The following is a 26527-nucleotide window of genomic DNA, read 5'->3' as shown; positions in this document are numbered from 1 at the left end:
CACAGAGCAAGCTTCCTACTGTCATCTTACGTGGCACAGTGATGTTTCTTTGTTAAGGCGGTTAAGAAACTCCATAAGCTCTGGTGCATCAGAATGTGATACCGTAGTATTTGTGTTCAACTCATTGCTTATTGTTTTCTTGTGTAGAACCAAAATGAACAGTTGGGGGTGGGGTGGGGGGTGGGGGGTGGGGTAGAGAAGGTTCCGAAGAAGGAGTATAGGACAGGCAGCTGTTACACAGAGCCAGGCTTCAGCTTGAAAAAACTTAAAGGGGAGTTGCATTTTCTTTAAAAGACACGTGTATTCAGGTTGTGTTTTTTTTCCTTCTATGAACTGCCCCAACAGGCTCTTCTCTTGGTTTGAATGATGCCTTGACTAGACTTTTTTTTATTTCATTTCACCTATCAGTTTCTTTGGTAGTTCTGCCAGAAGGAAGCTAATGGAGTCTTGCTTTCTATGCATGCACGCATAGATACACAAAACAACCACTGCATATAAGATGAGCAAGGCAATTAGAGATTACTTTCCCTCATCTGGATCCCCCACCGCGTTCTGGGTTTAGTCTAAAGTCCCTTGCCAAAGACCTCTCTGCAACATCCGAGCTGTGGCCCATCCAGGAGCCATCCTCATAGAGCGGATCTAAGATAAAAGATTCCTGGGGATTCCATTGCTGCATGGTATTTCGCGAAAGAGGAGAGTGAGACTATACAAATATAGAGTACCTCGTTTCTTCTGTGGAGAGGGACCGTGATCGGAAGAGCCCACCGTAGGGATTACTTCCGAAGATGTAATCCCTTATTGTTCTGCGTGGAAGGCTGATGCTACTCTGTATGTACAATCACTGTGGAAGGGAGGGGGGTGGTGTTGCCATCATATAGGTTCTGGTCCCTCTCTGCGTTAATGTTGAAGCGCAGAGGACTCGATTTCCATCATACGTGAAACGTAGTCTCATCTCAATGTATGTAGAAAATTAGTAAAGTTCAAATCCAACCTCCCTCTCAATGTCCAACTTACCACGCAGCCCATTTACCTATGCTTTCTAGAGCTGTCGTCAATGTTCAAGGCACAGTGTAAACAACAAGGCCAATGCTTCTAGAAAAAGCGCTTGAAACGCATTCCAGCCCACATAAGGACTTCAGTTGATTACTGAATGTAAGCAGCTACGGTGAATACTTCCTTAAAACCAGACCTATTTTATCAGCAGTTCTCAGATTTATAGCAAGACTAGAGGCTTCTTTTTCTTCAGTACGAGTAAAGTACATGGAAAAACACTGCATACCCCAGGAGGTGTGGTAATACCAGTCAAAGGATAAATACATAAACAAGCAGTCGATTTCCAAAGGAGGCATTTAGAAAGAACACCAGCGTTTTTTGGATAGAGGATTTGGTGTAACATGTAGAGCTGCCTACTTTGGAACCGCGTTCAAGTCTCTGCATCGGTTTTCCCCGTGCCTACCAAAAAAAAATCCAAAGCGAACAAAAAAGGTGTGCAGCGAAACAAACAGAAATAGTCAAACGAGCAGTAATATATGAAACAGGTCCAAGTCGCTTGGGGCAAGACCCACCCATGGAAAGGAGGGACACGTGAACAATTAGCCACAGAAAGTAAAAGAATTTTGAAAAGCAAACACAACAACAAATGGCAAGCAATGGGTGTGCTCAAAGCCCACAGATTAGATACAGCATGTCTCGAAGAGTCCACACTTGTGATGCCTGAGCGAGACCTAACCCAGTACGTGTTAATATTTATATTGCACAGATCTAGCTGGCTAGTAACAGAGCACTGTACATTATGGGAAGTGATCTCAAGTGAGTGCTTAACTCTTCTAATTACACACATTTACACTAGCATCTTACATATTTAAAGTTTAGGCACAGTGAGTTTAAATGATTTGCCGAGAACTGCACAATTTCCATTTAAGTGCCAAGCTGGATTCAAACCCAGGTCCTTAGCTGTCAAGGTGTTAATGTTCAAAATGTTACATTTAAAATCGGTACCTGCGGTGTCAACTGCCATGGCTGGACGCACCTACTTACAAGATGACATCCAGACTTCTGATGAAGAAGGGAGCAAAAAGAATTGGTGAAATGTGCTGTATAATTTGCCTGAGCATCATTGTGGTGCTTGTCACAAATCATTCACTCTGCCATCTCTTATTTCAGTCTCCTCTCTTCTTTGCTGTCTCAAACACATTCTCCTCTCATTTCTTGCTGCTCTTTTCCCTCCATATTCTCTCACACTTTGACTTTCTTCTTTCTCACTATTCTCTATCTCTTCTCTATCTTGCGCCACAATTTCTTCCGTCAATCCCTTCACTCTCACTTTTATCCTCCTTCCCAACATCTCCTCACTTCCTATCAGACACGGGTCATGTTGGAGAGTAACCTGGGACAGAGGTTTGTGGTACTTCCATCGCCATCGTCCGACAACACAGCCTCAACATCGTCTCGTATACTGACGACACCCAGCTCATTCTCTTCCTCACCAAAGACCCCGCCACCGCCAGACTCAACTTCCAGAAAGGATTGCAGGAGGTCGCCGTATGGATGAACAACAGCTGCCTCAAGCTCAACTCTGAGAAGACAGAAGTCCTCGTACTCGGAACCACCCCTTCAGCATGGGACAACACCTGGTGGCCGACAGCCCTCGGAAGCCCACCGACCCCCTCGGACCATGCCAAAATCCTCGGCATCGTACTCGACTCATCCCTCACCATGAACCGACAGGTCAATGCCATCACCTCCAGCTGCTTCCACACCCTCCGCATCCTCCGCAAGACTTTCAAATGGATCCCCCCGGAGTCAAGTGAGACAGTCACTCATCACCAGCAGACTTGACTATGGAAACGCCCTATACACCGGCATGAACAAGTCCCTACTCAAACTTCAGGTGATACAGAACACCGCTGCCCGACTCGTCCTCTGCATTCCCCGATATGAATGCATTAGCCTACACCTCCGAAAGCTCCACTGGCTCCCTGTGGAGAAAAGGCTTACCTTCAAAACCCTCACCCAAGCCTACAAATGCCTGCACAACACCGGACCCGAATACCTCAACCACAGAATCAACTTCCACGTACCCAAAAGAAACATCCGATTTTCCAACCTCGCACTGGCCGAAACCCCTATCATCCACAGAGCCAGAGCAGGTGGGAGATCCTTCTCGCATTGCGGCCAAAACCTGGAACGAGCTCCCGGCACACATGAGACTAGCCCCCTCCCTGAACACCTTCAGGAAGGCCCTCAAGACCTGGCTCTTTGGCTAATGGAGTTCGCCCCCCCCCCCCTTCAGCACCTTGGGACCCTCACGGGTGAGTAGCGCGCTCAACAAACCCCTGATTGATTGAATATGCGCTGGAGCCAAGTGCCTCAATCCCCACCGAGATCAGCTTTTACTTTGTTGGAATGAGTACTGAAATAGCTCAAATCTGCCTGTGAACAGGCCCTCTGTGTGTACCAGGGAATCTGCTCTTGTTCAGTGCAAGAAATAAACCGTATTTAAATAAGCTCAACATATATTTATATGACCTCTGCTCCATCTGTGCTTGGACTCGGCTGTACAGGGGTGCAGCTGTACCTTTGTTGCAGCTCAGCTCTACAAGAGGAAGATGGGACCTGTTTGTGACAGAGTCCCACTCTTTCTAAATGTGCAGTAACTAGTATTTTCAGCACAGTAACTCATTTCTGTCTACTATACGAGTAATCAACTTTTGCGTTGGGTTCCTCTCTTCAATAAAATGGTCACTGACTTGCTTTTCAATCCCAAGCATTCCTAACCCTTCCATTGGTATGTTATGCAGCAACACTAGACAATTGATGCTTTGCTCTTCAGCTGAACCTTTTATCTATATTGACCTCGTCTTCTAATCCACTGTCTACTGCACGCCTCTCTTCCTCCCCCATCTTCATCACCATCTACACTTTGTTGCGAATGCTGTCTTGACAGTTATTGCTTTTAGGTCAATTTTATATTATTTTTGTCTTCATTTGTGGTGAGAAAATTCAGAAGGAGTAGGTAAGTAGAGGCAAGGGACAGACAACGGCGAATAAAAAAAAAAAAGAAGACAAATGTGAATTGCAAGGAGTGGGAAGCAGCGGATGGAGAAACAATTCGAAGGGAGAATGACGGAGAGGAGGCAGCGGCATGAGGAAAGAGAAGATTAACTAACTACAGGGATAGAGGGCAGGATGAAAAGTGCTAAGGCCCAGTTGACGCCCTATGCATGATGCAGTAGTAGTCGAAATATACTGCAGGGCATAGGAAGAAAAAAGCGGGCTTTGGCAGAAAAGCCAAAGCAACTATTAAATGTGTTAAATTTCCAGTTTATTGTGCGCACCAAACTTGAACTTTAAAATCCACACTTCATGCAGATATTAAAAAGGCAAGGTACCTGGTTTGTGTCAGAGCGGCAAGTGTTAACCCACAGGATGAAACTTGCTTGTTTGAAATTGGCATAGTTTTGTAGAAGGTGTAGCAGGCGCAAGCTGACTGCAAAAATGGACCAGCTTGAGGAACAGCAGCAAGGCCCAGCAACTGCACAGCCAATGTGCATTTCAAGAGAGCCTTTAAAATGTATTTGTATCTCAGATCTAGGGCATGGCACTCACATTTCCCCTTCATCTCAAGGTTTTCCAAACACTGTCCATCCCTTGCAGAGATGGGAAAGATGGCCAAAAGGTAGACTCACGATTGCTGAGCTCTCTGGGGCATACCATGCGGCTGAAGCACAAAACTTCAGTAGGTGCAATGCCAGGTCCTGGTCGTGCATGATTCATCTCTTCAATCTATTATGTGTCTGTCCACCAAACACAGGGGAACAGGCACACAAGGGAAGTGAAGTGTACTATGAGAGGTTAGCACCCTGTAGTCCCCGACAAGGCTTAAGGGAATATTGCACCCCCTAATTGCCCCTTCTGCAATGTTCATGCCCTGCTCTAGCTAAATGTACCCATAGAGTAAGCATGAAGCAGAGAAGCACAGTGATGGACTGCTCTTCACCACTGCCCGTGTATTGACTGTTCGAGTAACTGTGAGGCATAACGTTATTGTCAGTCTATCACCATGAAACCAATACTGCATGACAGTCTTGCAACATCAGTGCTTGGACCTTAGCTGGCATTGCTTCTGAGATAGAACAGAAAGCCAGAGAGATTTTATTCAGAGGATCTGGACTGCTGCCCGTGGGACCATTTTTATTTAAATTTAACCTGTCCACATTAATACATTGTGCCACTAGAATTACTTATTTCTGCAGCCCCACCTTTTATTTTGCATTATTATGGAATCCCATTTGCCACATATCATAGATTCTAACAGAAAAATGTATTTCCAGCTCAAATGCATCAAAAGTTACTGAAAATGCAGCAACACGTGTTGCTGCAAAGTGGAAAGCCTTACGCAAAGGTTGACTGCCCATTATTAGTTGCTTATTTCTGTATTTGGGTGGTAAGTTAGTACTAGTGAAGTCAAATCTTATCTCTGATGCGTAAAAATGACGAACTAATGAAGTAATACTCTCACACAATGTGCCACATTACACCACATGGTGTCCCTATAATTGCTGCATAATTTAGTCACCCCTGCCACATAAGTTGATCATTCCCTCTTGCATAGTTCCAGTCGTCCTATTGTTAAGTGCCATCCACCAGAAACCACAGAAGCAAAGTACTGTCCATCACCCTATTTGCCAATACCATTTTGCAGGTTCTTGTTTTTTGTAGTTTTTTTTTTTTTAGCCACTACTTGGATTTTTTTTAACTAGAAAAACCACAAGCCCACTCCGCCACAACAGAATGCTAGATGCAATGCTATTGACAGAAAAGTCGGGACTATCTGGTGGGCATTGAACCTCTGCAAAACCATTTTAAAAGAAAAAAAATCCCCTTCATTGCAATTGTATAGTGCATGCCACCGCTCCGCAAGAGTAATAAGCGCCATATATAAATGCAATTGCACACAATATACTTTGTCATTTACTGCCTTGTTTTCTTAGAAACATTTAAAGGGTATTAGTTAAGTGCAGATGGTCTCTCAACCCAGTGCTAGTAGGTTTATTAGCTCTCCTTTAATACAATAGTGAAGGCTCAAATACTTTGCCCTGCACAGCTCGAGCCCGCATCATGAGGTCTGCACCCTAGAATATTGTGCATCACCAGTAACCTCCACCTCTTCCTCAGAGAACCTTTTGTGGCACCAAGAGACCCTGGACCTGCCTTTCTTTAAGAAAATGAAATGACTTCTCCGACACCGCTTTCCAAGCGGAGCCCCGAGCAGAGCTCTGCGCGGCTGGGCTTGCACTGAGACATGTACCCTCGAAGATTACCCACGATGGGGGCTGGGCAGAAGTCCTTTTAGCCCAATGGGCATTGCTCACCTGTTGTCGGTACACAAGACTATGTGCCCGCATGTACATTACCCGCGCCACGCCTCCTCCATCGAATGTAGTAGTTCATACTTATACAGTGTAGAAAAAATAATGTGTTGTATAGGATGGATTTACAGATGTCAAGTGTGATATCGTCTTCCGCACCCAATACTCAATATATACTATTTTCTCCCTCACCATATTTTTCAAACACGTTTTCAAAATTTGGGGATACAACATCACATAACTAATGATCTCTCATAATTTTTATATATATCTAGTAGCCAAATAGCGTAAAGAAACATAACAGTTTATATAATCTATAGACCAATTACTGCATTCATCATACTACGTAGAAAAAGTAGTAGAAAGCCAGTTCATGATAATGTAAGAATGTATTCTATGTTCTTCAATTCATGCAATAACAGCCAACACATTTTTCAAAGCCGGAAAATATCATTGGCATAAAGGTACCTCAGAGAAGATACAATATATTCCTATGTATACAAATAACGATCTGTGAAATTTTTCCTAGCACACAGGAGCACCTCTGGAGATGTTTATAGAGGAGTGTGGTCTAGCTCCTGGGCAATTTTTGAACTATGACTTCAACCGGCCCTTTAGGAGTTAGTGGAGCGTGAGTGCAACTGAGCCCCTGCAAAATGGCCTTCTTCAGCTCCCCCTGAAGATGGGTGCAGGCCGCAAATTTGTAACCTGGGTTTAAAAGGTACTCACCAAGATGGTGCGAAACAATATTGATAAAGTCAGGTTAAGATTTGAATTAAATGTGCGGTCTATTTGTTGAGTTACTTCGCTGAGCATTTTGTATTGGCTCGATTCAGTCTGAAATCAAAATTGGAGTAACAAAGATCAATAGCCTGCGATATGCTGATGGCACAACACTGATTGCGCAACATGCAGAAGACCTGAAAGCATTGATTGTCCAGATCAAAGAAAATAACGCTGCAGCTGGACCAAAGCTAAATGTGAAAAAGACTAAAATCATGTCAATAGGAATCTTACAAAGTCTCTGAACTGCCAATGAAGTAATAGAGATGGTCAAAGACTTCATTTTCCTAGGATTGCGGCTACCTTGGGATGGGATCGTAGCCCTGAAGTCAGAAAACAGCTGCTACTGGTTAAAAAAGCAATGAAGAGCCTGGACAGAGTGATAAACAGCAAAGGAATCTTTCTGCCAACCAAGATTTTGAATCCCCAAAACAATGGTCTTTTCCATGGCATTGTAAGGATGTTAAAGCTGGATAAATAATAAAAATGATCGAGGAATTGACCCCTTTGAACTCTGATGCTGGCTAAGGCTTCTCCATATCCCATGGACTGCTAGTCGAGTGAATCAATAGTTGACCAGATCAAGCCAAACGTTCACTAGAATTGTTTATGATAAAAATTAAGCTCAAATATTTAGGCCACAAATAATAAGAGAATACTCTTTGGGAATGATGAAAGGAAAACTTAAAAGAGGAAGACCAAGATCAGTGGTTAGACGCAGTCAAGAACAAGAATCTCCAAGACCTAAAGAATTCTGTTATCAACCGAAACAATTAGAGGGATTTTATCCATCGAATCACCAAGAGTTGGACACGACTGAATGGATAAAACCACAGCAATAACTTTAAAAGATAAAGGGTGGGAGAGAATATTAGCACCTACTCAGACTTTCCAGGAACACTATGCTCAGGTCTGCGCAGTTTCATTATCTCTATCAGACATACTATCTCCCAAAGAAAATAAGTGAGATATATGCGGGGGGCTAGACCCTGTCCTCACTGCATATATCTCTAACTGGATATTTTTCATATGGTATGTCTTTACCGGCTGATTGGGAGTTAACTGGGAACCCTCATTATATTCATGTTGCCCGTAATGGTTTTACACTACCTGTCAAACAAATATATTTTTGAAATATTGACATTGATTTTTGCATTAAATTAGTCACATCTTCTTCCTGTTGTATCCTATGGTCATAAATCATCCTGCCCATCATTTTTTAAAATCAATATCTTTATTAGTCTTTTCTTTTTTTTTTTATTTTACACTTTGCATGACAATACAGAATTATCAAGAGCACCATGCAAATCCGCATAGAACAACATCATTAAATCATTATGTTAATCAACACTATATGTTACAAGAGAATGATCATAATGTGCCATAGCGCATACGTGCAGCACCAACAAGCAATGACCTATGCACCATTGTGATTGCCTGCCCACACTGCTGCGCCACTGTTGCCAGTTCTCGATTTAAATCACTAACTCTGTATACTAGCATGATTCATCGTAAGCAATGCAGTAGTACACGTCGTCAGTAGACGTAGTGGAAATCAATGCACAGTCACTTCAGTATCCCAACAAAGGGATTTTGCAAAAGAAAAGGAAGAGGATGAATAGAAATGCGCCAATAAGACATATGCTATCTAATAACATCTTCTAACAACATACTAAAAAGGGCTGCCATTAATAAACAAATAAAAGAATCATTGCTTGACTGTGTGTGGGACAATGTATCCTAAGCTTCACAGTGGGGTGGTTCGCCAGGGTGGAACTTGGGCTCATGGGAATGCTGAGGGTCAATGTTGTGACGGTGGGTATCTAGGCAGCAGGGAGCAAGGGGCCCTCTACATCGGTCTGCATCTATGTAGTAGCTCCTAATAGTTGTTAATTGCTATCTACTGATACCATATCTCCCCTGACCCGGGACTACCAGCATGTGTGTTATGTATCAGCCAGGCGGGCATCGTCTTCTTCACAATCCCCCCTCAGTATTGAAGGCTGAGAGTATAGTGTCCCAGTGTTGCGCAATGGGAAATTTGCGTAGCCTGCCGTTTCCTCCCTGTGCAGTGTTGTACTTTCCGCCTGTGCCCAGATCGCGAGTGATCTGTTACAGCTGATCGTTTCAGGGGGGTCTGCATGTTTCCACCATTTTGTGATTATGCTTTTGCTACTATCAATCCAAAGTCTCTAAACCGTGATGTGACTCTGTTTGTCTTGGTCCTCACATAAACCTCCAGTATACAAATCTCCCATGTGAACGGCAGGGATGTGTCAGTGTAGAGCGCCAGGGCTGCGGTGACTTCTCGCCAATAACTTAAGAGAGAAACACAGGACCATATCATCCTGCCTACCCTCACATTGAAGACATAACCTGCAATACACCTCGAATGCGAGATGAAACGTCTGTACATCAAATAAAGGTTCGCACACGATATCGCATAAGCAATGGCAAACACATGTGCCTACAACTTCAATATAACTCAGAGTAATCTGCATTTCCACTCATCTCCACGTTCTACAGTGACAAATGGGGGGGAGGGGAGGAGGAGGGAGTGGAGGGTTTCTGACTAAGAAAGTCAACAGGGTTTATTTTATGGTTATCAGCATTTGTATTTGTTTTTATTTTCAGTGTGTAAAATCCAATTGTTAGATAATTTCGTGACTGCTCACGCAGCGATCATTAGCTTTGCAATGCATCAAGACATTCATGCCTTTTTTATTTAAAAATTCCCATGGTCCACGTTTTCTCTCTAAACGCTTGACAACACGCTACAACAGAGTGCCCAAACGAGCTTCTATCAAATTTTATAACCCTCCCATGTTTTGCTTACATGTCCACATTCGAAACTCCCCTAACTGAGCCTCGTAAGCTCATACTCAACACTACTCTAAGTTAGCCAATGCTCTTAAGTGAAACGTCGTTAACAATCCCCCATCCCTTTACAGCCTGTCGATGTAGTCTCCTTCCCGGCATGATCTCGTCTTTCACAAAGCAGTAATCAACTCGCTACCATCTTTTTCTTTATTTAACCCATGTGATGTAACTCCGCCCCTTCGAGTCAACCAATCCCATTAACCTCCACATCCCTCTCTCCTAAAAGTCCCATAACACACTGCTGTGAATAACTCAAATGCCCCAGTTTCTATTTTCTAGTGAGGAAGGTTTATGAAGGCAGGGGATTGGTGGAATTGAGAGGGTGGCGAGACGGCGAATGTAGTGAAAAGGGCGATAGGTGGAAAGGAAGAGGTTTGCACATTGGAGAAAGGAAGGAAGGAAACGTGGTTGGAAGGTTATCAAAAGCAGGTATGGAGAAAGTATGTTGTTAAAGGGTTGAGTCACAGGATGGAGAATTGTATTTAGTTTTTAAGATGGAACCATGTAATTAGAGGGAAAACGTTAAGTACGGGCGAGTAGCAACACAGGGCATAAAACATGGAGGCACATTGTATTGAGGGTTATTACTCCGGTTGTATTTCACGGTTTGACAGTGTTGTTTTTTGAAAATTTGTAGTGAATCTTTGATGAAGGTCGAAAAAAATGCCCAAAATGCATTGGAAATACTACTGAGGATGTTTTTAAATGTATACGTCGTGTTGCAGAAAGAAAAGGCTTGGAAAGGCAATCTGCAACAATTGAAGTGTTTGTAATACATGGACGGTCTCACATGTGACTGTTTAAACAAGTTTTGAATTGTTCATATTATTGAAGTTACTTGAAAATTGGAAAATGAAGAAATCTTTTTTCAAAGGATTTAGCAGTGCATCCGTTAAGGGGCAAGACGTTGCTCCAACTAGGAATGATGTTCCCAGTTTCTATTTAGCCCTGGTATGTTCGTTGCACTGTCCCCCTTCCTATTGACTGAACATCCTTAGGCAACTCTCTCAATTATCCCGCCCACCCGCAGATGTTATCTGCGACGTAGATCATAAAATGTTTCCAACTTTCAAACATTAAATTCTCATAAAAACGTGTTTGCAGGCATTAACACTGCTCGTATTCTCGCACTCGATGTTTATACGCCATCCGAACCAAAACCGTCCGTCATGTTGTTTTAAAATACAGTTCGCAAGCTTCCGCTTCTGAGAAGAAATTATGTTACATGGTCTTTCATGTGGCTATTTAATGTTTTGTCATGTTTGTCCAGTACTCCATGGGTGCAACTTTGTCAACAGAGCAGTCAAAATACAATGCACAAAAGGGAGGCGAAAAAGGGCACACCGGTTTCCTAGGAGGAAACAGGTGTGCACTTTGTCGCCCCCCCCCTTTTGTGCACTGTATAGGGAACGCCTGCTGAGGCCATAATCAGTGTCCTACCAAAAGATGGGAAAGTCCCACGTTTGACCAAGAACTATAGACAAATAACATTGCTCAATATCGACTGCAAAATGTATGCCAATATACTCACAAACAGAATCCAACAACACAGGCTGAAACTCATTCCCTCTTTTCAAGTGGATTTTCTAAAAAATCGCCTTTCTAGTGACAACACAAGACTACTTTGTCATTTGATCGACAAAGCTCCAACAATAGCAACACCAACAGTTGTTATCACATTAGACGCTGAAAAGGCATTGGATAAAGTGAACTGGAAGCACCTGACTGCAGTACTACAGAAATGTAATCTTGACGCCACTTTTATCCAAATGGTCATGGCACTATATACTAACCCCGCCGCAAGAGTCCGGGCCAGTGGATTCCTTTCACAAACCTTCTCACTGAGCCAAGGTACACGACAATGATGCCCATGATCTCCAGCTCTATTCCTCCTGGCGCTGGAACCTCTCCTTTCAAATATCTGGCACAATAATGACGTAAGAGGAATTAGATTTGGTGAAACAACTGTCAAGTAGCTGCTTACGCAGATGATATTTTGATAGTAACGGAAGAAGCGAAATATTACTGCTCCCCCCCCCCCCCCCCAAATTAATAACATTTGCCAAAGCTTCTGGCTATACCCTCATCAAAGATAAATCGGAGGTGATGTTGTTAAATTATATAGGCTCTAGAGATCTTTGGGGAGACTCTGGTCTGGCTTGACAACCAAACCATATTAAATATCTTGGCCTGGAATTCTCCAACTCCACTTGCTCAAACACAATGAATGCCTGACCATAACAAAAGTAAGTGATCTATTAGAGAACTGGACCCCAACGTTCTTAACATGGTGAGGACAGGATAAAAACAGTAAAATGATGATTTCCCCAATCATAAATTATCTAATTAGCCTGCTCCTACTGTCCCTCTCAGAAGAATTCTTTAGAAAAATTGACAGCCTCATTAATAAATTCCTATGGCAGGGGAAGAGGCCTAGAATATCACTGAGAAAGCTCAGTCTTCCCAAGGACATCGGGACAGTCAATCTACCTCATTTCAAAACTTTGCAAACCGCTTTCCTGTTCAAACAAGGTACCTATTAGTTAACCAAAAGATTGGGCTACACACCAATATGGCTAGATCTTGAAACATCCATTATTTGTAGTGAGAACCTAACATCATTAATCTCAATGGGGAAAATAACCCTTCCGCACTTAACGTACATTTTAAAAACACAAAAGAAGCAATCCTAAAAATTGACTCTAGGCTAGAAAACAGTTTCATTGCTTGCAACCTAGCATCCCTATCAAACAGCCCTAGGATTAAACTAGATGGTTCCCTTATTGAATAGGTGGAGTGGACTTCGTGAGGCATCTTCACCATCTATGAACTAGAATCAAACAAACTTCCTCTAACATTTGCGAACCTTCAACACACATACTCCCTAACCAATTTAGATTTGTACAAATTTTTACAACTCAAATCCAGCATCCGGAAACTATTGTACCTTCGCTTCCCGAATTTGTCAATAAACTAACCGAAACGGGGCACAAAGTCTCAAATATCTGCCCCCAACATCCTTTAAACGCATGGACACTATCCAAGTCAAATTATGGAAGATGGGTTAACAATCAAATATAATAAACAGTGGACCAAAATATTAAAGTCCCCATTTGTGTACAAGATTACCCCAGTCCTCGCTCAAACGAAATGTATGTTGATACATAGCACCTACTTGATCCCTGCCCGCCAATACAAACTAAAACTCAGGGATACACCCACATGCTGGAAAAAGGGACTGGCAGCCACTCCTACATGTCATCAGTGATGTCATCAGTGATGTCATTTGAGATGTCATCAGTGATGTCACTGACCATGTCATGAGTGATGTAATATGTGACGTCATCAGCAGTGCATTGCGGGGGCGCGAGTTATAGTTAGCTGAACTAACTATAACAGGGGAATTTCTAGGGTTTTGTACGAGGGAAATGTTCAGCTAACTAGAACACCCCTGAAACCTATGGTTTTTTTCAGTGAATTTCTAAGGTTTTTTGAATGCCAATTCCTAACTATAACGCCCCTGAAACCTTTGGTTTTTTCAGTGAATTTCAAAGGTTTTTTAAATGCCAATTCCTAACTAGAACACCCCTGAAACCTATGGTTTTTTCAGTGAATTTCAAAGGTTTTTTAAATGCTAATTCCTATCTATAACTCATCTCTAAAGATATCATGAAAAGCATTCTTTTTTAAAAGTAGGGTGCACATTAGTTTTGTGAAAAAGCATATTTGTGATTGGTTAAGAAAAAGCAGGTTCAACGTCATATCATAGGATAAAATTTGCTCAGCTCAACCACACCTGCTACTTGCATTTGGAAGGCACTGTTCGAACTTAAAACAATCGTCAAAGTTTAACCTGCATGTGTCATTAAATGTCCAAGAAAATGTTACAAAAAAATATCGTAAAGTTTTAAAAAATTGATGAACTTTATACCTGCACGTATTGTAGAATGTTCTAGAAAGTGTTGATAGAATATGTTGCACTTCTGACTTCTATGTGTTGTTGAATATTAAAAAAACGGTTCATATGGAAAATTAAAAAGAAACCAATCGAGAAGTTTTGAAACCTAAAAGAATCAAGGAACTATTCTAATTTATTCTTTACATGTATTTATGTGTGCAACAACAGAATTATAGACACAACAGCACTAGGAAGAGGAAGAAGCAGAGAGTGGGGGGAGGGGGGAGATGGGCAGAATGGTACACATGCACAATTAAGTACAACACCCATATAGACTAACAATGGCCAAAATGAAACACACCAACAAGGAGCACATGTCACACAACCCGCCAACATCACACCACTGAACGAGCATAGTAGTAAAAACCACGCTGCATTCATACAGGATGTGTACAAAGGCCAATTCGTTGGTGTTGTGGGATTTCTGCGACCGTGGTCATCATGGATGAGATGCCCAGCACGTGGCACATGAGCGAGTTCACTGTCTGTTACGTTGCCAAACAGCTGCTCCTACCTCACACGAGCCCCCACACTTATGTACGGTGCGCTGTTGTATCTCGTGCACTCGTACGGCACACCATTGTAATGCCTATTCACGCATGCCCTGCTGCATTCCAACTACACCATCACAGTGCCGTTTGGAGGTGGTGTATGCCACTTTACAATATCGATTGCTGCGGCCCTTGTGGCAGGCCACACCAGAACACAGAGACACACTTACCGCACTTTCTGTACACGGACATGTCCGAGACACCCCTTGCTGAATAGGCACACCCCTGCGCTGACCTGTGTACCCAGGACCAACACACGCCGGTTGTACATGCAGGAGGATGCGTGCGTAGCTACATGTCCATGCTCACTGCCAAAGCGGAGGTGACAGCAGGGCTCGTGCCTATCATGCTAACACAATGACCACAGGGACACACTTGCTCAGATGCGGGTTTGGGGGGCATTGGCGGTCCTGAAGTTGTTGCGATGAGTCTTGTGGCCCTCATGGGTATCCCTGTATCATGCTCATTGACTCTATGGCACCTGTGGGTGTTCTGGTGTTCCTCTTGGCTGTGTTCCCTTTCATGGTGCAGGTAGTTGTCCTGCTTAACACCAGCAGAAAGCAGGTGTAAAATCCCTGGTGCTAATGTGTCTTATCGCCGGAATTTGTTTCGCATTGCAATTGGTGTGAAAGTTGTGATGTGATTTTTTTCGTGTGCAGAACAATATACGAACTGAGCAGTGTATCTCGTCAAGATCCAGCACCTGACGCACTATTCCCAATCAATATAAATACAATGAGATTTCTTAATAGATTTTGTGTGTACACTGTAAGTGCAGCCAATACCTCAGTGCAATTCAATACAGGATTTTAGTATTTAGAATAAATCGGAAAGGTGCACCTCGTGTCTTTTTGCACGGGAACGGCTACTCTCCATTTCATTATCAGCACTTTAACGGAAGTAAAGTTGAGATAAATCTAACACACTATTCAGAAGTTGGTGCAAACTGCAGATATCACCAGTATTCCCGCGATAAGTGTCCCAAAATTTAACACCATGGTGGACTCCATCAAATAACAGTAATAAGAACAAGAAAGAGTCGCACAGCAGTTAGGAGAACAACCAAAAACATTATTAATTTTTTTTCAAACTTTATTTTTTATAATAATGAATATATAAACGATAAACTATTTTCAAACTTAATTTTTTTATTACATATATATGAACAATAAACTAATAAACAAAATGTAACAACAATAATACAAAACAACAAGGCGGAACACTCCTGTGGGAATCATGGATGTCGACGACCGACCTGGAAAATCAGAAAGATTGTTTAAAAAAAAAAAAAACATGGTATTCTCAACAAAATACCACAAGAAACAAATCACAGATATATAAAATGCATACAGCTAACAAAAGTTTATAAGTTTAACTTACAAAAACTGTAAATATTGCCGCTTTCAAATATTTACCGAATCTGAGGAATTTTTTTTGCAGAAGGCACCACGCCCACAATGTTTTTCTTCAGTGGTGAGGACATTTTTTATTTTCCCAAGGGGCAAACAAAGACCAATGCCACCTTCATCACTCGCAAGAGTTCTGTTACGAAGGGATCCTAACAAAAAATACTCGTGCGGCACAGCAAGTATGATCAAACACCTAAGGACCCTTCATCCAAACAATCTTGCACGAGAATAGTGCAAACAGATGAGAAACACTCCTGTTCTGTATCTGTAAAAAAGAATCACAAATAAATGTATATTAATAACTTTCAAATTTATACTATTCCATTACTGTACAAACACATTTTATATAAAAACTGACTAAGAAACTATAGCCCTGAACCACAAGTGTGACAATCGTTAAAACACTACATGCAAAGTGCATACTACTTTGAAGCAGTTCATGCCCTAAAGCCTACCTCACTAAAAGACTACATGCTAACTGACTAAATGATTACAGTACTATAAGGAGACACACTGGGTGAGTGACAGGGTGTTTGCTAGAAGAGTATGAATACTAACTAGGGAATTGAAGATGTGAAACACAACTGTGTAGGTGATTAGAGGACTGCATCCATACTGCATAGGCATTTAAAGCAGTCCATGTGCTAAGGCCTGGCTCACTGCATCACTACTTGGTTACTGACTGAATCATTAGAGTACAGCAAGGAGAGTGCATAGCTGAATTTATAAGTGCTAGGCTTTTCGCACAGGGAATGGGTTAGTACTTGGTACTGAATGGGTCACTAGAGGAGTGCAAAGGCAGTGACAAGTGCAGGACTGTATGGATACTGACTAGGAAATTGAAAGTGTGAAAGACAAGTGTCTAGGTGGTTAGAAGAGCATGCATAGTGCATAGGGGTTTGAAGCAGTCCATGTGCTAAGGCCTGGCTCAGTGTATGAATACTTAGGCACTGACTGAATGGAATGATTAGAGTACTGCAAAGATAGTATCTTGCTGAATTTATAAGTGTTTGGGTTTTAGCACAGTGAATGGATTAGTACATGGTGCTGAATGGGTCACTAGAGGAGTGCAACGGCAGTGACCGAGTGTTTGCTGGAAGTGAACGGATACTGACTGGGGAATTGAAGGTGTGAAAGACAAGTGTGTAGATGGTTAGAGGACTGCATGCATAGTGGATAGGAGTTTGAAGAAGTCCATGTGCTAAGACCTGGCTCAGTGCATGAATACGTAGGCAGTGACTGAATCATTAGAGTACTGGAAAGAGAGTGTCTTGGTGAATTTATAAGTGTTTGGGTTTTAGCAAAGTGAATGGATTAGTACATGCTGTTGAATGGGTCTCTAGAGGACTGCAAAGTAAGTGACAGGATGTTTCCTGGAAGTGTATGGATACTGACTAGGGAATTGAAGGTGTAAAAGAAAAGTGTATAGTATGTTAGAACACTACATGCATACTGCATATACATTTGAAGCAATCTATTTGGTACTTAGAAACTGACTAAATAATCAGACTACTTCTAGGACGGTGCTTAGGTAAAACGTTTAAATTTTCAGTTCTGCCACAGTGAACAGAATAGTACATGGTACTGCACCTTAGTGTCAAAACCTGACTCATTTTATCAATGCATAAGCAAAGACTAGCCTCTAATGCTACTAAAACATGACAACATGAGAGGTTTTAAATTAGTTATCTGTCAGCAAATACAAGATGTTACCAAATGCTTCTCTCATAGTGGTTCCCAAATGCACACAGACTCACAGTGTGATTCTAGACAACAACCACTATACCTAGGAGTTTCCCAAAAATCATTCACTACTGTGGAAGTGGTAAGAGAACTGCACACAATCTTCATATTTCAGGACTGCACTTTTATGTCAAAGCCTAACTCATTTAATCAAAGCATAAGCAAAGACTGGCTTCTAATGCTACTTAAACTTCACAACATGACCGGTTTTAAAACAGTTATCTGTCAGCAAATACACGATGTTACCAAATGCTTCTCTCAGAATCCTTACCTAAATGCACACAGACTCACAGTGTGATTTTAGACAAGCAACACTATCCTAGGAGTTTACCAAAACTCATTCACTAGTTTGGAAGAGTTAATGGTATTGCACACAATCTACATATTTAAGTACAGCACATCAGTGTTAAAGCATGACTCATTTAATCAACGCATAAGTAAAGACTGAATTCTAATGCTACTAAAACTTCACAACATGACAGGTTTTAAAACAGTTATCTGTCAGGAAATACATGATGTCACCAAATGCTTCTCTCACACTGATCCCAAATACACACTAACTCAGTGTGATTCTAGACAAGCACCACTATCCCTAGGAGTTTACCAAAACTCATTCACTACAGTGCAAGTGGTAAGGGAACTGCACACAATCTACATATTTCAGGACTGCACTATTCTGTCAAAGCCTGACTCATTTAATCAAATCATAAGCCATAACTGTCTTCTATTGCTAATAAAACTTCACAACATGACAAGTTAAAACAGTTATCTGTCAGCAAATACATGATGTTACCAAAAGCTTCTCTCACAGTGGTTCCCAAATGCACACAGACTCACTGTGTGATTCTAGACAAACAACACTATCCCTTGCACTATACCAAAACACATTTCTTCATCTAGAAGTAGTACTACATTTTACTATAGAAATATAACATAACTCATTTCACAAATTCATAAACAATGACTGGTTTCTAATTCTACCAAAATATAAAAACAGCACAGTTATCTGTCTACAAACACATGAAAAACACAAATGCTTATCACAGAATGGTTTCTACATGTACACACATTGTAGAGAAAAAAAGTACTCCCTACACTTTAGCAGGAGACATACATTAGTCTGATTAAAATCAAAATAGTCTACATACATCCCCTCACAATTAAATAACTCATCTTTCAAGTTCTTTTGTAGATTAAGAAGTATATCAATCACTCACCATATTTTCTTATACAGAATCTCTGCACTGTGCAACTCTCAGCAAAAACAAAGAATGGAAAAGTTTCCCTGTCATTTTCCACACATATACATGTAAACATCAAATCACAATCCTTCACACATAAACTCAAAAGCAAATACACATTTCTATTGGTTAAACATTTCAACCCTTTCCAACTGAAATACATTTCAACCCTTCCCCCAATCTGCCTTCTGCCTGTTACCATAGAAACCGGTCATGGAACACTGCACTGAGCTCACAGGTCACAAGTTCAGCACACAATGTTCCTACACAAGACAGGAAGTGTGCTTGACTTTTCAACATATCAGTGTGGGAGGGCAGGTCAGATAAACAGACGAGGAGGCTGTATATAGGATGACAATCGGCGATTTTTATTCAAGGCTGCGCTTAATGGGGTTGGGGATACGGAGAAGTTCTCGGTGTCTTCTGTGTTCTCTTCTTTCTCTGCCCGGGCGTCTCGTTCAGTAGGTCCCTCTCTTGATGGTTCCTCTTCTTGGAGTGTGGTGTTCCCCCGGAGGCTCATGAGCATGGAAAGAAAAAGGAGCCGTCAGTTTTATAATATATGCCGCTTTTGATAGGATAGGTCCTTCACCAACCCAGGAGTGACTATGTGCGTCTTTCGGGCAGGGAAGTGCAACTCGTGAGGGTAAGAAACCTCAATCTACGTAAATAGGATGAAGGGGATTTTACAGTACACACGGGGGTTATCGACTTCTCGTCTCGCTAGCGCTGTTGGTCTACTCACAGGGAGGGGTCAGTGCACAAGGAGTATGTGTTTCAAGCATGCCCTCGTTCTCCCTTTCCAACACTATTCCCCACACCTCCCCTTTCTTTATCCACCCCACCCTCGTCTCCCTTCCCCAGTCCCGCACCACTCACCGGCTCCGCCGCAACTCTCCTCCCGAGTTGCGGCCGCTCTCCAGCCTCCTCCTGAGGTGACCACCAATCCTCACACCACCTCTCGTCTTCTTCGTCCTCTTTGTCTTGGGTTTCTTCGATTTCCCCGTCTTCTTCGTACTCCGCGTTTTCCTCTTTCGTCGCCTTGTCCTCTGTGTACTTCCTCCTTTCTCCAGCTTCTTCGCGCCGTCTGTCACTTGATTGGTCCCTTTTCTTCTCGTTCCCGAAATCACTTCCGGGTTCACTCCCACCTCCTCTCGTGAACTGTGTGAGCGATTCCTGTAGGGGCGGCACACGGAAGGGATTGTTTATTTTTCCGAAGATGGCTTGCCGGGTCTCCGGACTCTGGGTCCTAGTGCCGGTAGGCGGGTGTTCGGGGTTGCGGAATACGGGCCAGGGCGGAGAGACGCTCGGTCCTTCCTGACATCCCCTTTCCCTTGCTGTCCTTCTAGTGGGGGGGTTCCCATGAGGATAACGGGAGAGGAAGTCTGCGTTTATCTGTTCTGTACCTTTCTGATTTGTAGGGCTGTAACGCTAAAAACCACCGTAAAACCCTTTCGTTATTCCCTTTGTTGCGGGCCAACCATTCCAAGGGCGTGTGATCTGTATATAGGGTGAATTCACGTCCCTCTAAATAGTATTTCAAAGAGTCAATGGCCCATTTGATTGCAAGGGCTTCTTTTTCAATGACTGCATAATTATGTTCTCGGGGAAACAGCTTCCTGCTAATGTATAAGAGAGGTCTTTCCTCACCCTGTCTATTCCTCTGTGATAGGACGGCTCCCAACCCGTGATCGGAGGCGTCCGTTTGTAGAACAAAGGGTAATGTGTAGTCAGGACTAGCTAGTACCATATGAGAGGTGAGTGAGGCTTTTAATCTCTCGAATGCTTGGACCGTCTCTGGGGAGGGGTTTCTGAGTCTGCTTTCTGTGTTTACTGTCTTCTGCAATAGGTCTGTGAGAGGGGCTGCTATTTGTGAGAATTGAGGAATAAACCTACGATAGTACCCAAGTAACCCTAAAAAGGCACAGAGGTCTTTTGCTGTCTGTGGAAAAGGTATTTGGGATATTGCTGCTAATTTCTGGCTTTGTGGGCGTATGACACCTTCCCCCAATAGGTAACCCAAATATCTCACTGTTTGTGCAGCCAAATGGCTCTTGGCAGGGTTGATGTTTAGGCCATAGGCTCCCAGGGAACTAATCACCTGGTACAGGTGAGCAATGTGTTCTCTCCATGTGTCGCTAAAAATGATGATATCATCAATGTAAGCCCCGGCATATTGTTCATGAGGCCGTAAGATTATATTCATGGCTGTTTGAAAGGTAGAGGGTGCTCTATGCAACCCAAAAGGCAATACCCTGAATTGGAAAAGGCCATCCGGGGTGGAGAATGCCGTCTTTTCCCTGTCTTCGGCTCTCAGGGGTATCTGCCAGTACCCTTTGCATAAATCAAGGGTGCTGATGTATTTCGCTTTCCCTATCCGTTCGATCATTTCATCTACTCTCGGAAGAGGGTATGTATCGAACTCGGAGATTTTGTTTACTTCCCTGAAATCAATACAGAAACGTACGGAGCCGTCAGGTTTAGGCACCAGTACGATAGGGGAATTCCATTCACTAGTAGAGGGTTCTATTATATCCATCTTGAGTATCTGTTGTACCTCTTCCCGTATGGTGTTTCTACGGGCCTCCGGAATCCGATACGGTCGGAGACGTACTCTCTTGCCGGGACGGGTTTTAATGGAGTGCTCTAACAGCGTGGTTCTCCCTGGGGTCAGAGAAAAGATTCCCTGTAAGGGTAAGACATTGACTGGTTCGTTCCTTAAGGGGTTCGGCAGACCAGAATCGATGCATTGAACAAATAGGGGTGGAATAACCCCTGCGTTCCCCACGAGGGTCGGGAGGGGTCCCTCCCATTTCTTTAGGAGGTTAACATGGTATACTTGGGATGTCCCTCTGTTTTTGTCAAGTTCTATTCGATAAGTAACGGGAGTTACCTGTTCTAGTATGGTATAGGGACCCTGCCATTGTCCTAGGGGTTTGTGGTCAGATGATGCCATCATTAACAACACTGCATCTCCTACGGCGAAAACTCGAGTCTTAGTTGTTCTATCATAATGGGCTTTTTGGGCCTCTTGGGCTTTCTCCATATTGTCCCTGACTATGGCACGTATCTGGTGTAGATGTGTTTTCAGTTGACTCACGTATTCTATTAGGGGTGTGGAGTTATTCGGCTTGGATTCCCATTTCTCACGTGTTATATCTAACAAAGAGCGGGGTTGATGACCATTAAGCAGCTCAAATGGGGAATACCCCGTACTTTTTTGTATTTTACAACGAACCGCATACAAAGCTAAGGGTAGTAGATCTTCCCATCGTCTCGATTCTAGGGCCAGGAGTTTTTTTAACATGAGTTTAAGGGTGGCGTTATAACGCTCGACCAAACCGTCCGTCTGGGGGTGATATGCCGCCTTTCGTATCTGTTTGATACCCAATTGGGCACACACCTGCTTCATCAATTTAGACACGAACGGGGTCCCTTGATCGGTTAGGATCTCTCTTGGGAAACCGACTCGAGAAAAGACGGTGATCATGGCTTTGGCTATAGAAGACGCGTTTGGGTGTCATAAGGCGATTGTCTCCGGGAATCGCGTAGCATAGTCCACCAAGACTAGAACGTAGCGACAGCCGCTATGAGAGGGCAAAAGAGGACCTATAATGTCCATCCCTATTCTATGGAAGGGTTCGTCTATAATAGGCAGGGGATGGAGCGGGGCTTTAGGGGGTCTATAACGGCTATTCTTTTGGCAAATGGGACACTCCCTGCAATATTGTTTCACCTGTCTGTATATCCCTGGCCAATAGAATCGCTCTGTGATTGAGCGCTCGGTTTTCTCATTGCTAAAGTGACCCCCTAATAGATGACTGTGGGCCATATATAGGACTTTTCCCCGAAAAGGGCCGGGAACCAATAACTGGGGTATCAAGCTGGTCTCGGCCTTTCTATACAACAATCCCTTGTTAATAAAAAACATAAGGACATACATGTGAGGGGTCCTCGTTTGGTAGGGCCCGATTCCAAACTTCTTGTAGAACGGGGTCTTCTCTTTGTGCCGCATGGAAGTTCCTATCATCTTCCCATGGTTTGTTCTCTGTTTGAACTGGTAGGACTATGGCGGGTTTCTTCCTTTCTTTACGCCTTTGGGTTTTAGATTTCCTAGTCTTCGAAGGGGGCCACTCAGGGTTGTCGTCTTGGGAGAAAGGTGCATCGGCCCACCAGTCCTTATCATCCGATTTTGCCTTTTCAAGTAATTGAGACAATTGCGGATAGAGTTTCCTAATATGACCTGTTCAGAAAGTTTTGGAATAAGACCAACTTTTAGTTGTGAACCGGGATCTGTGGGGTGTTGTATATGCACATATGTAGTAGGATATTGCTTAGTGTCCCCGTGTACACATTTGATGTTTACGATCTCCTCAGAAGCCTCGAGCTCAGGTCCCAATTCCTGAGGGCGTATCACACTCTGTCGACATCCAGTGTCGGCTAACGCTGTCATGGGTCGCCCATTCACAAGTACGTCACAGCGATAGGGTGGGGAAGGAACAGTTTGTGTCAGACATCAATAATTTCTTGCCACCCCTATTTCCATGGGTTCCTCTTTTTGTGGACAAAATCGAGCTATGCGTCCCAGTCCTCCGCAATGAAAACATTGAGGGCCAGGCAGAGATGTTCTTACTACAGGGGGACCGGGAACCCTGAACCCCGGGTGTAGGAGAGTAGGGTCTGCTATCCTATGGTCACCCCAAATTTTTACTTTTTGCTTCACTGGTTTTTGACATATTGAGGCTGTGGGCCTGCCAATCAGACCCCCAGCCTGCTGTTCTCTCTACTAAATTAAAACTATGCACCCTAGGTGCATACCCAATTGGAAGTGGATCACCCTGTCAGCCCCTGTACCAGTGTACACTAGGTACCCAGGGCATTGGTGTACCCAAGGCCTGCCAAGGGCTGCAGCATGTATTATGCCACCCCAGGCTTGGCCTAACGATTTGACACAACTGGCTGATCACTCAGCTGGGGTAAGTTGGTGTAATCACCTCTTACTTAGGTGTAGTATACCTATACCTAACCTTAAATGGAACACCTGGTAACCTATAAGTCACTCCTATAGCAGGCCTTAACAATCCTGAAGGCAGAGTGCTTGGTTCCATGTGAGATGGTGCTCTGGCATGAGCTGAGCCTGTCTGCAGTGGTCGGAACAACTTCCTTCTACTGTTTCCAGATATCGTCATACCATATACTCTTAAGTGCATTATGAACCTCGCGGTTAAATGCTATCTTTGGTTTGGCTTTATCAAAACATGTCGAGTAAGGTGTCATACGAATTGGAATACTAACCCCTCGCCAATTCTGGCGACGGGGTTAGCATTCCACCCTTCTAGAGGGACACGACATGTACAGTACCTGAAACCCGGGTAAAATCAGACATAGCCTCAGCTCCACAAAATGGATGCTGCCACCACAGACACAAGTCTGCCCTCCTGCTGCTGGGAGTCCTTCCAGCTTGGGAGGTGTGGACAAAGGGTTTCCTGCCAGGGGAGGTGCGTGCACCACCCCAGACAGGATTTTGTGTATTGGTCAGGTAGGGCTTGGAAGGAACCAGACATGCCTGTGGCTCACAAGGAGCCTCGGTGCATAGGCCAGTTCAAACCGGTCCTGGGGCACACCAGTCCCGGGCCTGGGGCGAGCTGGACAAAGGATTGGGGGTGTAACCACCCCCCTTCCTGGTCCCACCCATAGGGAGGGACCTAGCAGGTAGTCCGGCCCCTAGAATCCGAATAAAGGTAGGAGCTGTGTCCTAAGACTTCAGACATCCTGGAATCAACTTGAAACTAAGAAGAAGACGGGAACTTCGACATTCTGCTGCACAGAAGACTGAAGAAAATCTCCCCTGTGGTCAGGGAGTGACCACCTTGCTAACGCAAGCACCATCCAGCGAATCAACGTCTGCTTTGCCGCCGCCTCCCGCCGGAGCCCGAGCCCAGAGACTGACAAGACCTGGACCTCCAGACCTCTCACCGCCCGATCCACAGTCCCTGCAAAGAGGAGACCCGTGGAGGCACCGAGACACGTGGAGCCAGCCATCTTGAAACGACTACGACAAGCTGACCAGTGCAACAACCGAGGCTCCCTCTAAGTTGTGCTTTGGGTCCTGAGAAGCCCAACCCTCGAGCAGCATCTGCACCAAAGGTGAGCCCTCCAGCATCTCCACGATCTGCGTGGGGCCCTTCTGCATTTTGCCACTCGACGCGCCTAACCGGTTGCTGGCCCGCTGGCTAGTGGCCATCTTGGCGACGAAATCTACGACAAACACCGCTGGTCTGGTTGCTCCAGACTGGCCCTTGCTCCCCTCCAAAGGAGCAGTTCCTCTGACCTTGCTGGTCAGAACCATCAGCTTAAACTCCTTGCCTACAACAATTGCTTTTGCCAAGGCTTGTTTGCTTCGATCAAGTCGCCGACACCGCCGACAGCGAGAGCCTGCGTGGGACAGCTCGTGACTCGACTCCTGGACGTCGTCGACCTTCAGGGACCACGTGGCTGCAGAGTCAAGCTACACCTTCCTTCCTGTTTGCACCCGACATCGCCTGGTACCCACCTGGTGCCACGCTGGTCACTGGCTAGTGACTGTGAACACTGTCCCCTCTGCTTACAGGTCTTCAACATCTCCGATCCACTCTTGGATCCACTGCATCTCTCCCGGACCGACCGCCTGCAGCATCTTTGTCCCAGGCTCAACGGAACAGATAGAAGAAACCCGACGCACTTTGAGGCCTATGCACCCGCTTCCTGTGGGTGAGGTAAAGCTGGTACTCCGGTGCCCATGTGTAGTAATACATCTCTAGTGCCTGTGTTCCAAATCTTAAGTTCCTAGTCAACCCGGAAGATCTCCTTTGCAGTAACTTTGTACTTTTTACGCACCCATTGAAACCTATGGGAGCACGCGTGTGACTATTTGCTCTGCACACGCCACCCGTGGACCTCCTGGTCACTAACTGACGTTAGCTCCTTGTAGGCCCAGCGATTCTAGAGGCCCTAGGCCTTTTTCCTTTTCTGTTCGTGGTACTTATACCACTATTTTAGTATATGGTTTGAGTGGCCACCAGGGCCTATCCATATAACGTGCAACTTCTGTGTATTCTGTGATAATCTTGTTTGACGATTTGTGCTCCTGTGCTCATAAAGAGACTAGGGGTTACTTTGAGAAATAAATACATATATATTTTGAATATATATCTGTGTGGTGTCCTTTCATTGGTATAAAAGGGGGTTGCATTTGGTAAAACAGCTGGCTTAACACGCTTCACGAGTTTAGCCTCAAAGACTGCTTAGCCTACGCTACCACTAGGGCAGCTAGTCCGAAAAGGTTGACTTACAACCACACCATAAGGGTTGCTTGGCATGGTACAAGGTGATCACTTTAACTAGTGAGCATCATATACCGGGCCAACTTCTCACATTGGTGAGCAGCGGTTGGATTTGAGCTTGCTGTGTTTTACCATTGTAATCTCTTGGTTACCAATTGAAAGATCACATAGGTACCTGTAGGTACATATAAAACAAGATTAGATATACATAAGTTCTACTGAACTTAGTTGTTGTAGAGCAAAGGGAGTAGCACACCCTGACTACAACTACT

General features: G+C 43.9%; 1 protein-coding gene across 3 annotated transcripts in view; it reads left to right on the top strand.

Moving 5' to 3' along the window:
* GINS1 (GINS complex subunit 1) overlaps positions 1-26527 on the top strand; it is a 278493-nt gene that overhangs the window by 11278 nt on the left and 240688 nt on the right. The window contains exon 1 of one of the 3 annotated variants that reach the window (XM_085612336.1): positions 10315-10463. The exons of the other annotated variants lie outside the window; for them this stretch is intronic. The gene's annotated coding sequence lies outside the window, so the exon portion shown is untranslated. Of the gene's footprint in view, positions 1-10314; positions 10464-26527 lie in introns of those variants that run through there. 3 annotated transcript variants of the gene reach the window in all.

Source organism: Triturus cristatus, chromosome 6 (genome assembly GCF_964204655.1).
Source record: "Triturus cristatus chromosome 6, aTriCri1.1, whole genome shotgun sequence".
NCBI lineage: Eukaryota > Metazoa > Chordata > Amphibia > Caudata > Salamandridae > Triturus > Triturus cristatus.
This window is presented reverse-complemented; position numbering and strand designations above follow the sequence as displayed.